The sequence below is a fragment of the Lissotriton helveticus genome, chromosome 3_1 (assembly GCF_964261635.1).
Source record: "Lissotriton helveticus chromosome 3_1, aLisHel1.1, whole genome shotgun sequence".
In the NCBI taxonomy this organism is placed as follows: domain Eukaryota; kingdom Metazoa; phylum Chordata; class Amphibia; order Caudata; family Salamandridae; genus Lissotriton; species Lissotriton helveticus.
Window position 1 is genome coordinate 1008309884 of NC_136061.1, and position 16681 is coordinate 1008326564.

At 43.2% G+C, this 16681-nt stretch overlaps 1 long non-coding RNA gene across 1 annotated transcript; it reads left to right on the forward strand.

Annotated features, from left to right (window-relative positions):
• Window positions 1-9549: 9549 nt before the first annotated feature.
• LOC144823196 (uncharacterized) lies at window positions 9550-16167 on the forward strand. The gene is made up of 4 exons (XR_013608750.1): window positions 9550-9983; window positions 13969-14170; window positions 14891-15341; window positions 15865-16167. It is a non-coding gene; the product is annotated as an uncharacterized LOC144823196 (long non-coding RNA).
• Window positions 16168-16681: the final 514 nt, after the last annotated feature.

Below are 16681 nucleotides of genomic sequence, written 5' to 3' on the forward strand. Positions count from 1 at the left end.
ACAGACACAGTCTCATATAATGAATCTCAAATTTTAGTTAAGGTTCGGCAATTGTTGGATACTTGGTCACCTAAAGATATTTTGTGGTGGGGCCGTCTTCAAACCTTGAAAATGATGATCACTCCCATTATTAATTTTGTGTCCTCAATGCTTCCTGTTAAGTTGTCTTCGTCTTTTTTTCATGAAATTGATTCCCTCACTTCAAAATTCCGCTTGAGTGATAAGCGAGCCAGAGTAGCCTATAAACATTTGAGGAAACCTTATGATATGGGAGGTTGTAATTTTCCAGACTGGGATCGTTACCAAGTGGCATTTTTAGCCTCCCAAGGGGCTCTCTGGTTCTCTACAGATTCTCTGCATATTCCGCCGTGGGTCTTTATTGAGCGAGAATTGTCTTCTCCTCTACCTACCTCCTCCTTTTTAACTGCGTCCACATTATCTATTCCTTTTTCTCGTGGTATTATTTTAGATACCATTGCTGCCTTGAAGGCTATTGAAAAAAAAGTGTCTAAGCCAACCCATAAATCTCGATGGTCTTCTTTGTGGCACAATCCTAAAATTAAGATTGATCTTGATTCGACAACAGTGGCCTAAAGTGGTAATAAGGGTATCACGCTAGTTAAACATCTTTATGGTCCATCCCATGATCCATTGCCTTTTTCTTTCTTAGCTCGGCAGTATTCTCTCAATAATTTTGATTTTTATACCTTTTTAAAAATAAAAGTTGCTGTAGCTAAGGTTCATTTTGATCCAGATTCACATACAGTTTCCCTCCAATCTATGTGGCACAAAACAGGTCATGTGGCCTCTAAAATCTATACATTTTTATCCACCACACAACCTTTGTTGAATACTGTTACACAACAGAAATGGCTACATCATTTTGACCATGATCTTTTTAAACATATTTCACCAGAAACTTGGCAGATCATTGGGAAACTTTCCCTACGTGATAAAATTGTTCCTTCTCTTATTCAGTCTAAATGTTTTTCGCTTAATCTGTTACATTGGACCCCGGTACGCTTGTGCTCCCTTAAACTTAAGGATAATGATCTCTGTTGGAGTTGTAATTCAGCCTCTGGTACTCATCAACACATGTTTTTTGAATCTTCGTTACTCCAACCCTTTTGGGAGCTGGTTCACAAACATCTTGTGTTAATCTTTATTATTCAATTTCAGCTCTCGTTACCTTTAATTCTGTTAGGTCCATGGGCTACAATGTTGCCATTGCCGTTGGATTCTTTAGATATGCAGTTATTAGACTTGTTGTTGACAATTGCGGTGAAGATTATCCTTACGGAGTGGAAATCATTTGGGTCCATATCTTATCATACATGGTGGGCTTGGGTCTCTTTTCTCTGTGGGGCTCATACCTCTGTGGAAAAGAATCATTTTCCCCCTTTATTTCTAGTGGGGTATAGAGATCTTTGGATAGATATGTGGACTTAGCTTCACAACGCATGGTAGAGCAATATCCCTTTGTGTCTTCTCCTTAATTGCTTTTTCCCGCCTTATTGTAGCAGGTGACTCGTTCTCTCTTCTCTTTTTCTTTCTTCCTTTCTTCCTCCTTTCTTTCTCTTTTTCCTTCTTCCTTTTCCTTTTTCTTATGATAATTATTTATTCAAATGATGCACCTGACTCTTTTGTATGGTTTCTCTACGGTTTTTATTGTTGCAACATGCTAATCGAATTGTTATGTAGGGGCTATACTTGACATTATTTACACTGTTGTTTGTATTGCTCTTTGTCAGTGTATTGCTTTTTATTGCATCTTAGCTATTTATATGTCTTTTTTAAGTCAATAACGATATTAGAACAAAAAAAAGATACCTCCTTGAAGCAAGCATTAACAAGGAGAAATATTTTAATTTCTCCAAACATTCCACACATTGCATAATTCACGATTTGTCTATGTTTCGCATTTTGAAGTGTGAGGGTATGATTCCAGTACAAATCCTTTGATAGACAGAACACACATACCTCTGCAAAGGTTGTATGCAGCCTGGGCATCCTCTTTGTGCACAATACAAGTATAGTGATCCAGTAGCGGCCTGTGGAGGGAGTGCTGCCGGGCGCTGATGTGGGCCGGGGGAGGGGTAGTAAACTATGGATTACGGCCAATTAGAGGTAAGTAAACATATAAATAAATAAAAGAATTTTGTTGCACGTGCTGCATCGCCAAATGCGATGCAGCACACGCAACGGAATTCGTTTTATTTATATATATGTTTACTTACCTCTAATTGGCCGTAATCCGTAGTTTACTAGCCCCCACCCTCCCCCGCCCCACGTCAGCACCCGGCAGCACTCCCACCACGGGCGGCTACTGTAATGATCAGAGTATGCCATTTTTGAGAAACACCTATGGGGGACTTACCAAAAACCTACAGTGGCTAGAACCCGCCCATTGCTTAATATTGGTTGGCTTTATTATCACTCTCATTTGTTTGCTTCTTATTCATTGGCTTGCCTGTCTCTCTCCTGGAGCAGGGCCTCTTTACCATGCTTCTTCTTACTTGGGTTGTGTCCTTCCACTGCTCACATTTAGTGAACTACTCGTTTTTTCTTTCAGCACTACAAGAAAGTGCATGTGTTTTCTACCTCTCTCCCTCGTGTGCTGTTTTCCTGCCCCCAACACCCAAGGCCGCCATGTGTGCTCTGTGTTTTTCTGTCCCTTGTGTGCTGCTCTTGTATGCCGCCATGTGTGCTCTGTGTTTTTCTGTCCCTTGTGTGCTGCTCTTGTATGCCGCCATGTGTGCTCTGTGTTTTTCTGTCCCTTGTGTGCTGCTCTGGTATGCTTCTTCTCCCACTCCCACTCTCTGTGCTGCATCTGCCTGAATAAATAGGCCTTCAAAAAAAAGAAACATCGCACCTGCATCATTCTGTAGGGACGCACATGAAGGAAGCATAGCAACTTAAGTTGTTTTAGCTGCTATGCTGTGTTAAAAAATAACAAATTCACCCACATGTCTTCTAATTCTTTCCACTCACACTTTGCAACACTGCCTCTGGGCGTAGTCATAAATGCGATTGTTCATTCACACATTTACTAATGTCTACATATGTGAAATCACATATGTGAAATCTTTGCAGAATGAAACATGCTCTTTCTTCAGCTCCTTTGTGAGTCAACCGGTGCATAATTTGAGCGATTGGGTGCAGGTGTGGCCCACCAACACTCATTGTTCGGGATCAGAAAATATTTTTCCTCAACAGACTTTGACCCAGAGCACGAGAAATAAAAATCCAAAAGGTTGGAAAGAAGACAGTAAAACAGTGACAATAAAAGAACGCAGGGATGAAAAGAACCTGAAAGAGTGTGAGATAAACGGGCTGGGAGTATTTGGTGGTGGAGGAAGGAGACACAAGGTGGAATCAAGTCTATGCAGCCTTGGCAATTCAGCAATTAAGTAAAACTTGGCCCTTCGCGTGTATATTTTTTACAAATTGAGTACTAGAATCCTTTATTCCTGTCGAAGGTTACCAGAATTACCAGAATTACTATTGCACAAAATATATATTTCTTTTTGGAAAAAACATTAGCAGCAATTCAAGCAATCGCAGCACCAAATTTCAGTCCCAGAACACCCACTCCCAGCGAACAGCTGGACCGCCTTGCGCCACGCATTACTGGCCCATTATTAGCTTAGCGCAGCTCTCATATTTCTATTAGAGTTCATGCAAAGCATGAGGTCACGTCGGTTCTCTGTGTTAAACAATGATAAATCATCCCGTACATTTAGCACACATTATTTTCATTGCCTTGCTTTAAAAATATTATGACCACATATCACGCTGGTGTTGTTACACGGAGTTGTTATATAGTGTTGGAATGATGTGTTTCTTGAAAGAATGCCAAGGACTGGTTTCTATCTGTGGTGATGTTACAGCGTGATAATACGTGCTCCATAAATCTATTCCCGCGCTCCGGCGGATTCCCCAGCTACCTAAAGGTTCTTACAGGATTTTTTTTTCGTCAATGCTTCCGGAATTTGATACCGTGTCGTTAATTCTGGGCGTTGAAACGGTCAATCATTTACACAGCACTCAGTTTAAATCCACTCTGTTATAATGTGGAAATATGTTCATCTGAATTTCACCAACAGCCAAATGTAATAAAACATGCAATAAGCCAAAATGCATTATTCAGTGCCTCTGACACGGAGGATTATAGGCCCCTGTAACGTTGAAGCATTACGGCCTTGTTAAAATTAATGCGCTCGAGTGAGAGAGAGAAAATGGCGTCTTTTTCTCAAGACGCAGGCGGGCTTGGTGCTAATGAAACATTATAACCTGCTTCCGCAGCGGAAAGTGTGCTTATCGTTTGAACCCTCCAATTTAAAAGGATTTTCCGTAATGCTGCGGCCCCAACGCACGGCCTGCCCAGGTCAAACAGGATTACTTTAGAAGCCATCCCAGAGTCATTGGACGATCATCCAACTACCTTAGAAGTCATTTACACGTCATCAGACATCATCAAGCTCTTGAAGTCATCAGCAAAGCTGGAGAAGCTCAGCCTGATGATTTGAGGATGACTTGAAAATGAGTATCTGATGACTTTAGTAGGTGTCATTATTCGTGATGATTTAAGGATGACTTGAAAAGGAGTACCTGATGACTTTAGTAGGTGTCATTATTCGTGATGATTTAAGGATGACTTGAAAATGAGTATCTGCTGACTTCAGAAGGTGTCATTATTCCTGATGATCTGAGGATGACTTGTAAATGACTCTCCGATAACTTTACAAGATGACATTGTTCCTGATGAATTTGGGGTGATTTGAAAATAAGCATCTGAATACTTCAAATGTACTATTGTGTTTTCAATAAGATGTTTTTGCGCCTGGTGATTTTAACAGGAATTGGTTGTCTATTTAAAGAGCACGTCCACCACTTTGGTTTCAGTTTTCCAGAAAAATGCAAACTGTTGGATGATTGCACAATGAATTGCAGATAAACGCAAAATGTCATATACGTTTTCTATTATACACAACAGAGCATACAATGTGCTTTAGCAAACTGTGTATAAGTCAGCGGTTATTTTTTTAACACATTTATTTATTTTGTGTCACTTTCTTTTTGTACAAACCAGGTAAGATAAGCATCCACTGTAACTGTAATGGACTCCATGTACCTTAGGTACATCTCCAATTGGATACTGGGTCACACTTATAAGCCCCTGTACTGTGTACTATAGGTACCCAGGGCATATGTGCACCCAAGGCCTACCAGGGGCTGCAGCTTGTATTATACCACCCCTGGCTGGCCCTACTAAATTGACACAACTGGCTGATCACTCAGCTGGGGATGAGTGGTGTAATCACCTTTTGCTTAGATATAGTATACCTATATCTAAACCTATATAGACACATATATACCTATAAGTCACTCCTATGGCAGGCCTTAACAATCCCGAAGGCAGAGGGTGCTTGGTATTATGTGAGATGGTGCTCTAGCATGAGCTGAGCCTGTCTGCAGCTTTCGGAACCATGTCCTTATAGCTGTTCTATGATATAGCCATACCATATACTTTTAAGTGCATTATAATCCTCGCGGTCATTGCTAATTTTGGTTTGGCTTTATCAAAATATGTTGTGTAAGGTGTCATACGCTTTGTAATACTACCCCCTCACCAAACCCAAACACACCCTAAAATTAACCATGGCACCCCAAAACCCAAACACACCCTGAACCCCCAAATTAACCCTTGCACCCCAAAACCCAAACACACCCTGAACCCCCAAATTAACCCTTGCACACCAAACCCAAACACACCCTAAACCCTAATATTAACCCTTGTACCCTAAAACCCAAACACACCCTAACCCTAAAATTAACCCTGGCACCCCAAAACCCAAACACACCCTGAACCCCCAAATTAACCCTGGCACGCCAAACCCAAACACACCCTAAACCCTAATATTAACCCTTGTAACCCTAAAACCCAAACACACCCTAAACCCTAAAATTAACCCTGGCACCCCAAAACCCAAACACCCTTAACCCTAAAATTAACCACGGCACCCCAAAACCCAAACACACCCTGAACCCCCAAATTAACCCTTGCACCCCAAAACCCAAACACACCCTGAACCCCCAAATTAACCCTTGCACACCAAACCCAAACACACCCTAAACCCTAATATTAACCCTTGTACCCTAAAACCCAAACACACCCTAAACCCTAAAATTAACCCTGGCTCCCCAAAACCCAAACACACCCTGGACCCCCAAATTAACCCTTGCACGCCAAACCCGAACACACCCTAAACCCTAATATTAACCCTGGTACCCTAAAACCCAAACACACCCTAAACCCTAAAATTAACCCTGGCACCCCAAAACCCAAACATGCTCTAAACCCTTAAATTACACCTGGCCCCCCAAAACACAAACCCACCCTCAACCCTAAAATGACCCTGTACGCCCTAAAATTCAAAAGCCCTACAAACCCCCAAACTGTTTATGAATGCGGAATGCCGGGAGGCGCTGCTGTGATTGCAAATGATACTTTCTGTACCCCCAGGGTGCACTTCCTTCATACTTCCTTCATAGAGTATTTCCATGGAATCCGATTGTTAGACTTATTAAACAACTGCGGACAGACCTGCTCATGGCCCATACAGAGGAATGGTCTTGCAAAGGAAAACAAGCTTTGTAGAAGTCCTTGGGACTGCCGAATTCACTCCAAGTGTCGTTTAGTGGGGCCGCGGCAGGAAATCATTTTAATGCTGACAGGGAGATTGAGAAAGTTCTGATTGGCAGAATGCAATGGACTGCTGACAGGTCTTGGTGTGTGTTATGCTGCTGGAACTTTTCTGTCCTTGGTTTCCAGTGGTGCCACCAAATAACAACAGCCCTGCCTTCATTAAATAATTGACGAACACAACAAATACCGTTCGCAAGTCACTCCATCAGTGGCCGATATGCTTTATGTGGTGAACAACAATAAGTGTCGTTTACAATGATTTTCATTCAGGTTTGGTCTGTGTGATTTTTTTTAAAGACACAGTCGGTACACAACCGGAAGTACATACCTCAACCTGTTAGGTTTTCACAGCCTGTATTTCATACCATTTTTTAGATGAGGATTTGGCCAGAACTTTTGTTTTAAAAGAAAATACATCTGTACGATCTGCTTATTTAAAGGGACTCTTGGACAACTTTCTTCAACTGTTAAAGCCGTAATTCACATTTTGCTTCCGCCGGCTACAGCATACAGTATGGGGAAGGGGACCATATCTGACAGGTTTTCACTTCGCTTATGTGTGACATTTACAGGTCTTCAGTAATTTATGAGTGACATTTCACTGCTTTATGTGTGCACTTTAAGCAACACTTCACAGCGAGGTCAAGAAAGCAGTACTTTACATTAAATACGGTAATCTATGTAAGCAGCCATTTATTGTAAAATGTGACGAACATGAATCTTATTATAACAGATGCTATGCTCATGACGTTTTGCGAACACTATCCTTACTGGACACAGGGCACTTGACTCCTATGCTACATTGTTATTTCCACTGTGTAATTCTGGGCCTGGTGCTGATGAAGGATTTATTAAACCACAACTGATGACTAGTGATACGATGTCAACAATAAAATCACGTAGCAGCAGTTAGTGACAGCCTGCAGAAATGGACCTCAACATAAGCATCTTATGTGTCTGTTCCTTGCAGAAGTGAGACAAAATAGTGAAGAGGCCTTTTTTGTTTGTGGCTGTGACATGCCAAGGGCTTCATTTCAAGTTGTGTGTTAATAGAAATCATGGGGTAAAAAAAATGTTCTTTTTTCCATAACACTTCTAGTAATAATTATTTTGACACAGGACAAAGAATATACCTCAAAACAAAGACACAGCACTCCTCTTTGTCACATGAATAACTTCTACAGACCTTTTTATTATTGCGGCTACAAGTTCTGAGAGTATCTAGTTGTTCTATTGGGTTAGGGTGACCAGATTCTCAAAACAAAAAACGGGGACAGGTCATAGACATAGAAGTAGGACTACAGTTTGCAGTAACCATCGACGTAAAAGTAGGACTATGTGACAGCTGTCAGACATAGAAATCTGAGAGACAGTGGTTATGGAGACTTGAGGGGCACTGTTAAAGGGTACTAGTGAGGGAATCCGTGGCGGAGGTGGCCTCTCCCTCCATCTGTCTCTCTCTGAATGTCTCCCTCTCCAACTGCCTTCCTCCGACTGCCGCCGTCCGACTGCCTCCCCCCGACCGCCTCAGTCTCCCTTCCTCTGTCTTACTCTCTCTGTCTCCCTCCCTTTCTGTCTCCCTCTGTCTCACTCCCTCTCTCTGTCTCCCTCCCTGTCTGTCTCCCTCTGTCTCTGTCTTCCTCCCTCTCTGTCTCACTCCCTCCCTGTCTCACTCCCTCCCTCCGACTCTCTCCCTCCCTCTGTCTCCGTCTCCCTCCCTCTGTCTCCCTCTCCCCCGACCAACATTCTGTGGGTTCCATAAGGGTCTGTGACAAAGAAGAAAAAATGTTGCTTTCATTCTTAAATCGTTTTAATATTTTCCTGTATTAGTGGTGGCCAGGTGCGCAATGCCCCTCTCCACTCCCTCCCCGCACTCCTCCATGCCCATGGCTCACAAGGGCATTTTCCATTGAACTGAATTGTTTAGGTTTTGTTTTCGTAGAGGTTACAAGCCACAGTGTGCAGAATGATGTAAATGTGAAAGCTTCTATAGGGCTTTTTGGCAGCTTTTCTTTCCAATGCACCGTGATCCCGGGGCTGCTGCAAACCCAAGGCCAACACACTGGACCCATAACCCACCATATTCACCCATTGAAGGGCCCTTTGCCAAAAGGACTATCCACAAATGCACAGGGTGCAGCAAAGCTGGGTAGTGTCTGAATTAAATGGATCTGACCTCTACATTCTTGCTGTGTGTACATTACTGCTCATAGAATGTATGGATTTTCTGACAGACCAAACCAATTTGCGTGATGTTAAACATTTTACGTTTCTAAACCCACTGTTTCCTTTAATCATGCATAAAGTTCTTCTGGGAAATGTTTCCTTATTTTGGTTTACCTTTGACGGCAGCCGAGCACCACGAATTTTTTTAAAGAAAATCTCTAATGGTGTATAATTGTGATATTGTAGTGGTTTGGGGATGCACAACGCTGAGAATAACACTGGGTTATATTTTTTTCTCACATAGAAGACCCTCTGAATCCCGCCCCCCCTCTGTCGTCTATGTGTGCCTGGGGGGAGACAGCTTCCAGGGGACACACACACACACACACCCGCACCCGAGCACTTAAGAGGTCTTTCAAATACCATTTTAGTGCTAATGAGGCTTTGTTGTTATTCACCCCTTATCAAAGCCCCTGCAGCGCCACTCTGCCTGTTGCTGGAAGGCCCGCGGCGGGGGTATGCTAAAACCGGGACACTTGAATGTTTTACCCGGACGCTGTTGCAAAACCCGGACATTTCTCTACTTTAGAGAAAAGTGTCGGGACACCGGGACATTTTTCAAAAAACGGGGACTGTCCGGGAAAAACCCGGACGTCTGGTCACCCTATATTGGGTGTAAGTTCTGATATTTATATGTTTCCTTCGTCTTCATTGCTTAATTTTGCTTGCGAGAAAGTGTCACTCATCATCGTTGAATGTCACTCATAATTGCACTGAAATTATGAAAATGTCACACATAACCAATCGGAAACCTTGGCAGCTATGACCAATACTAAAATACATTTATAAAAAGCACAGCTGCCTCGAACACAATGCCAATGGAGAGCAGCTCTCTCACCAGCTTTGCATATCCTGAAGCCAGTGGATTCCTCTAGCAAAAGCCTACGCACATCCGGGAGCGCCGGAAGTGACGTCATTGGTCTGCGGCAAGAACGAATACCGTGTGTGCAATGGCCATAATGGACGATGGATCGGGATCGGTCTTTTTATTTTTCCAGCTCCACTTCCAAAGCATCACAAGTTCATCGATTCCAGCTTGTATACTCCGGTAAGTGCTGCAGCTGCAACGTAGTTGTTAGTCCATCGGGGCAAGCTCCACGGATCTGCACGCGGCTGGGTCAGCCCCCCGATTTTAGCGCAGCTGCCTTCTTTAAAAAAGAGAAGCAGTCCTCGGCTCTCGGTCCTAGCTGCTCAGTTTCCGTCCCAGACGAGCTTCCTCATTTTTCGGAAAGCACAAGTTTTCATTAAGTGGGCCAGACCTAGCTCCGTGCAGATAAAGGAAAAAACACAATTTCTTTGGTTGATGTGGTACCCGGTTCGTTGGCTGCACACTTTTCCAAGCCGAGCCGAGGGTGTACGCCTGACCGGTGACCGGGTGGAACACTAAGATAAAGGTGTGTGCTTCGTGTTAGTGTAATGAATGCCTGCGTTGCAGTGTGCGTGCGTGCGTGATTGCGTGTGTGTTTGATGTTTGCCTACATCAGCATGCCTGCTTGTTTATGCACCTTTTGTGTTTGAGCTTGTGTATGTGTGGTAGCGTGCCTGTGTAAGTTGTGGAAAATTGCAAAAAGTCTAAAAAATGTTTTACAACAAGTACCTCGCCGTAAGGAAAAATAAATGACTGCCCGTGTATTAGGTAGCTAAAGTTTTCGCCTAGTGTTAGTTCGGAAATTAACGCTGGGTACAATGTTGAGATGATTTCTTCTAAAGCATGTGACATTCTGCATTTCATCTGAAATGTATCCGTGTCACAAGCACATGAGATTCTTCAAGAGAGATAGGGACAAGAAGTACAGCTTAAGGTCTTGTGATAATCTGGGACAGTTCCCTCTAAAACTGCCAGGGGGAAACCAAAACATCACATCATACCAGCCTCGCGCACAAACATGCAAAGCAAACATGATGAAACACTGGTCGCATATTAATTTCATTTTATTTCTCATGACTTTTAGTACCGAGATATACAACATCGGTTGTTGCCTATATGGATTCCTAAAAGCATTTTACATTTTATTTGCATAAAGCAAATGTGCAAACGAAGAAAATGTTCTGAACAGTAAAACACAGGGAGGTGGAGCATCAACATAGGAAGGATGACTTGCACAGACCCCACTCCCTTCTCCTGTGAGATGCAGGCCTCGCTTCTGCCAATCAGATTTCAGTTGAGAAGGCTGCAGACTCCTGCTATACTAAGGCCAACAAAATGGCCCCTAATACCGATAGAGCGGAAACGACAGACTCTGGCCAAATCGGTATAAATAGAGATGTAGTAGAAACGCGACTTGTGGTATTAGAGTGTGTGATAATATTGATAATAACACAAGTTAAAACAAATGAGCACCTTTTAGCAGGTGAAGTTGCGGTTCAAAAGTGAATATTTGTTAGGGTATAGCCACTGCGGTTGACAAAAGACTTTCCTCCTGCCAAAGATGCTAGTCAGTTCTCGGCACTAAATTCAGGAACTGCTGGCACGTACTTCCGTTATCTGGCTTTCGCCAGGTCTCTAGAATAAGGCCTATGCAAACGTGAAAATGTATGCCTTCTGAAAATTAGTTAAAATTATATGAAATTTAATGAATGGCACTTATGTTGGTATCTTGCATGGAAATTTAATGTGTGGGTGGGCATCGTTAATGTTCATCTCAATGAAAAAGGAAGTCCCATAGCCTCTTATGGATCCAGAAGTGCAGTGACTCTGGAAAATTGTGTGAATGGAAGCTTCCTCAAGCCCCAACACTCTTTACAACGAACCTATGTGAAAAACCCTTTTTGTGAAGAAGGGGTTTTAGGACATTACAAATATTCTCCAGTTCACTTTTTTCTTAGCTGAGCATCTTTCATGATGTCAAAGAAGCCTACAGAGAGAAAAGTTATTTTAGGTTAAGCAGGATGGAAAGTCTGCACTCAGGCCCTGTGTCTATGACCAGGTCCTCTTCAAGTCAGCCGCTTCCCTGCTCTCTCTCTCTCCTTTCCTTCCCTCCCCTCTCTCCTTCCCTTCCCTCTCACCTTCCCTCCCCTCTCACCTTCCCTCCCCTCTCACCTTCCCTCCCCTCTCATCTTCCCTCCCCTCTCATCTTCCCTCCCCTCTCATCTTCCCTCCCCTCTCTCTTTCCCACTCCTCTCTCCTTCCCACTCCTCTCTCCTTCCCACTCCTCTCTCCTTCCCACTCCTCTCTCCTTCCCACTCCTCTCCTCTCCTTCCCACTCCTCTCCTCTCCTTCCCAGTCCTCTCCTTCCCTCCCCTCTCTCCTTCCCTCCCCTCTCTCCTTCCCTCCCCTCTCTCCTTCCCTCCCCTCTCTCCTTCCCTCCCCTCTCTCCTTCCCTCCCCTCTCTCCTTCCCTCCCCTCTCTCCTTCCCTCCCCTCTCTCCTTCCCTCCCCTCTCTCCTTCCCTCCCCTCTCTCCTTCCCTCCCCTCTCTCCTTCCCTCCCCTCTCTCCTTCCCTCCCCTCTCTCCTTCCCTCCCCCCTTCCCTCCCCTCTCTCCTTCCCTCCCTCCTTCCCTTCCCTCCCTCCTTCCCTCCCCTCTCTCCTTCCCTCCCCTCTCTCCTTCCCTCCCCTCTCTCCTTCCCTCCCCTCTCTCCTTCCCTCCCCTCTCTCCTTCCCTCCCCTCTCTCCTTCCCTCCCCTCTCTCTTTCCCTCTCCCCTTCTCTCTTTCCCTCTCCCCTTCTCTCTTTCCCTCTCCCCTTCTCTCTTTCCCTCTCCCCTTCTCTCTTTCCCTCTCCCCTTCGCCCGCTCTCTCTCTCCCCTTCGCCCGCTCTCTCTCTCTCTCCTTCGCCCGCTCTCTCTCTCTCTCCTTCGCCCGCTCTCTCTCTCCTTCGCCCGCTCTCTCTCTCCTTCGCTCGCTCTCTCCTTTGCTCGCGCTCTCTCTCCTTTGCTCGCGCTCTCTCTCCTTTGCTCGCGCTCTCTCGCTGCTTCGCTCGCTCTCTTCTTCGCTCTCTCTCTCTCTCTCTCTCTCTCCTTCGCTCGGTCTCTCTCTCTTTCTCCTTCGCTCTCTTTATTTAAAAAATGATCATTTTATTTAGAGCTTAGGAAAAATCGCTTATTTTAGAAATCAGTTAAAGTTTAGCAAAGAACAGATATTTCCAAATTCATTCTCTCCTAACATCCCTAACTAACACCCTCATCTTATCCTTCAATCCTGCAAAGCAAACAAATAAATCATAAGAGTCTTACATCCAGGAATCGGTCCTCAGTCGGGCAGCACTTCAGTAGATATCGAAAAAGCGACCCCTAGACAAAACCAGGGGTTTTTATACCTTAATTCCCTAACTTAATCTATCTAAAAAGTAACTATCACTACTTATTCAAACTCTGAATGGACAAATTCCGGGTGGGTGAGCATCATCTCACCATTACAACATCATTTTCTCGTTGGTTCAGCAGAAAATAAAGGGTCTATGTTTTAGGACAGTCCATAGCTTAGCTATTTCTTTAAGTTGAAACATCACCTCCCATTCCCACGATCACAACATTCAAGCGTGCATGTTTGGCACCCATCCTAGGTTCCGGGCCAAGGTAGCCTTGAACCTCCTCGAGCACAGGCAGTTCAATCTGACTTGCAGGTTTTGGCGCACCTGTGCTGTCCAGCTCTTGCTCACTGTTTACCCGAGCGTCCATTTTTTTTATCTAGGCCTCAGAAGCCACTTTTAGAACTATCATAGAAACAAACATCTGTGGGGATAGGTAACTTGATTTCCCGTCACAAACCCCAGTGTGAAAGTTTACTTATTGATAGTTCTTCTATTTCTCTCATAATGTCTCTACTTTGCTATTACTATTTGTCCTGAGCAGCAAGACCTAAGCATACACTCTGGCTCTCCAAAAATAAAGTTGATTATTTGGTAATTTCCTCAATGGCCTTCAGTGCATGCCCAAACACTTCTTTGTAGTCCAAAATCTAGGCATATTAGATAGAAATTGCACCAGGTCAGTGTACTTTTTGGGGTGCTTTTCTCCAATTAAATCTGTAAATCACTTTGATATGCTTTGTATTTTACCTCAACCACACAAACTAATTCCTGATTTTTATATCTAGAAGGACATAATCATGGTTTCATTCAACGTCCTGTTTTTCACTTGTGATCATTCTGTGTGTGTTCGAAAAGATGGTGACTTCCTGCTTTTGGACAATCCCGGGGAAGTTCTTTGTAAATGGCTGGTCGAAAATCTAGATGAAGCTGGTCGGACAATCACCGAAGAGAGAGATTTTAAAGCTACGATTCTGTTCCAATCATCTGGTAAGCACAATAAGTAAACCTTTATAATAAGTTTGCAACTGCAGGATAATGGTACAAATTACCAACCTGTTCAGTAAAAACCTAGATTTTTGATTAATTAATCCAATAATGGACCATAAAAATGAACAAGCATGTCCTCACATATGCCTTGGATTGCTCTCCAGAGACAAATATAACACTTATGAAAAGGGCTGAAACATTTAGCTTGTGGCACTACTATAAGGCAGCCATTTTTGAATAAACTATTTTATTTAGGCAACTTTTTTCAGGAGGTTCAAGTTCAGGCTTACAATGTGTACTGTCTATTAAGGAAAACTTCGTTATGGATAGATTGTACGTTTGTCCTTTATTATCAAAACCTCTTTATTTATATATTATGGCTAGTGTGTGAAGATATATTGCAAGTGGTCAATGTGTTATCTGTTTTGAAGTTTATATGTTAATCTATATTTTTTCTCTTGCTTTTTTTAGTGAAGAAACAGTGTCTAATGATTCAGGATATTTTTCAAGAGATAATTGCAAGCTATTCTGGCACTTTGAAATCTTTCTGCATGCAATGTTTTTAAATATGGCTGCTTTGTACTGTTGGAGGGAGCCTAGCAAATATTACATTGTTAGCCATGTATAGATGCCAACTCAAAAAACCACTCTTCCTATATATATTTTTTAATATGTAACCTAACATGATGGCAAATAGTTAATAGTTGTGTTATTTTGCAGACTGATATGCAGCAGTTGGTGAAGGACTCAAATGATCCTTCACGGTTCAAAGATGTTCTCGTTCCAAAGCGGAAATCGCACAAGCTCTTGGAGGAAGCCAAGGCAGCTCGGGACAGTGCAGAGTACAGAGGGAGAGGTGTGGCGCCGCGGCCAGGGCGACTGATGCTGGAATCTGGGGATCAGGGTTCGATCCCCGGGTCCGGCGGCAGGTTAGCCCAGCACCATGCGACTCTGGGCAATAGCTTGCTTAATCTTCCCGACGGCCCCCAGCGCCTAGAGACCCTAACGGGTGATTGTGCGCTGTACAAATGTGGATTCTTCTTCTCTTCTTCTTTCTAAATGGTATCAGCGAAATACTTTTTTCTCCAAAAGATCTTGAAACTACAAAAGGTGTAACGAAGGCTCGTGCTGGCAGATGTCCTTGATGAGGAGAAGGTCAATGCATTATTTGGTAAGATATTACAACTGTTCAATGTAACATTCATTCGATCTTGGATTGCGAAAATTCATTATTATACTGTTAAAGGTTTGCATGTGTGGTCTGGTATCATATAATGGTAAGATGACTCAATCATTACTCAACAGATGTCTGCAAAAGAGCAAGAAGAGCAATGGGGGTCTTGTAATTTATTAACAATTTGTGCTGTGTTTGTGCTTCAAATCTGGCACAAACCCGTGAGTTGTGATTTTATTTCTAAATCTGTGGTCCAGGTGAGGGGCTCAAACTGGATGAATGGGTGATAGCAAACTGAACTTATAAAATACTGTGCTTGCAGCTTTTATTTAGCCACATGTGCCTCTTTGACCAAGTGCCCTTAATGTTACACTTATGAACCCTTGTAACCCTAACAATATCTCATCTGGCACTCTATATGAAATAATGGAACAAACTTTTTAAAGGAAGCTCGGCCCTATTAAAATCTAAAAATACTCGTGGTAACATGATACTGATGTATGTTTTTTTATTTTTCCAGAGTTTATGAAGTCTGTGTGCAGTACCAACGGCTGGCCATCACTGGACTACAGAAGTATGAGAAGGAAGCTGGCGATAAAGATTTGCAATGCTAGGAGAGGATTAAAGAAAACTCAGAATCTAGAATCAAACGACTAAGTTGCTGGTTTCCGTTAAGCAATTTGTTCTTGTTGCAGTAGCCTGGCCTTTTTTTCCCTCCTTTTTTTCCTGGACTTTTTTCTGGATTTTTGCTCTTGTTCGGTATCCTGGCCCCCATGGGGCTAAATATGTCCTTGCGATAAATAAAATTACATGTTGACACATACCTTTTGAACATTTTTCATTTCACCACTGTTTGGTTTAGTCTTTTGCCACTGGTCACCATGTCAAACAGCTTCAGATAATGCTCTGTACCTCAAAATAAGGCAAGTCCCAGTGAGTCAGGAGTATGGGAGTAGCAGCACACGTAAACACTAGCAGCTCGTATAGGGCGTGCTGTGGGAGGGGAAGGGTAGCAAACATGGACATACGCGGAACGGAGGAATGTAATTACTTTCCTTCGTTCTGTTGTATGTCCGTGGTTGCTACCCTGCCCCTCTCCGCCAGTGCCACCGCCCTGTTGCACGCCCTATGCAAGCCGCTACTGGTTGTTGCGCTTATCTGAATTCAAAGTATAACATTCTTGCAGACCACTACTTTTGTATGAAAGTGCTTGTGGTATTTCTGCAGCAGAACCCTAGCCTAAATTGCATTTTTCAGATTTATTTTAAACAGGTATCTACCTCTCACTGTAGAATTAAAAAGTAATCTTTCCAAGGCAGGAGAAAATTAATCTGTTA